This window comes from Chiloscyllium plagiosum, chromosome 7 (genome assembly GCF_004010195.1).
Source record: "Chiloscyllium plagiosum isolate BGI_BamShark_2017 chromosome 7, ASM401019v2, whole genome shotgun sequence".
Taxonomy (NCBI): domain Eukaryota; kingdom Metazoa; phylum Chordata; class Chondrichthyes; order Orectolobiformes; family Hemiscylliidae; genus Chiloscyllium; species Chiloscyllium plagiosum.
This window is the reverse complement of record NC_057716.1, coordinates 106465880-106466873: the sequence shown is the minus strand read 5'-3', so window position 1 is coordinate 106466873 and position 994 is coordinate 106465880.

The window sequence follows — 994 nt, the reverse complement described above, 5'->3', positions numbered from 1 at the left end:
TATTAACTAATCCTGTCACTCCATACCTCTTGTTGTATAACCAACCATTCTCTGTTTGGTTCCAGAATGTGCTGCTCTTGGAAACTATCTAAAAAGCATTCTGTGAGTTCCTCATCCAGGCTACCATTGCTAATCTGATTCTTCCAGTATATCTGTCTCCAATTCAATAACTTTAAACTACAGTTCCTGTAGTTTTCGGTCCTTGCTACAGGTATGTGTGCCCTGGATCATGTTTGAGTCTGGAAGGATAGGGACACAATGCCCATCTCCCCATTGTCTGTATGCTAATTTGTGAAATGTTAATCAATAATCACGTAAAATGAATCGTTAGTGCGTATCACAGTTTTACAACATTAAACGTTGGTTTTAAAATGAGGGGTCACCTTTCCAGGACAGAAACAAGGAGAGATTGTTTCCCTCGGATGGTTGTTTCAACTGTGGAACTCTGCCTCCAGATGCAGCATCAGGCAGAGGTAGACAGATTCTTGCTCAGCAAGAGAATCGGGGTTATCGAAGATATTTGGGAATGGGAATTCAAAACTCAAACAGATCAGCCTTGATCTTATTGAATGGTGGACCAATTTTGAGGAGCCAAATGGCCTACTTCTAGATTGCTTTAATCTGTTTATATACCACTTACAACCTAAAGTTATATGTAAACATTTAGCACCTCATCATCTTACCAGACTCTTATGTCAGTCTTGACTTTCATCTGTTTTACAAATGGTGTGCGCAATGGTTCCCAGCAGCTGAACTGGTACACTCATCTCCGCATACCTTGACACCGTCCTGTCCCCCTTAGTCCAAGAACTCCCCACCTACGTTCGGGACACCATCCATGCCCTCCACCTGCTCCAGGATTTTCGCTTCCCCGTCCCCAATGCCTTATTTTCACCATGGACATCCAGTCCCTGTACACCTCCATCCCCCATCACGAAGGACTCAAAGCCCTCCGCTTCTTCCTTTCCCACCGTACCAACCAGTACCCTTCCAC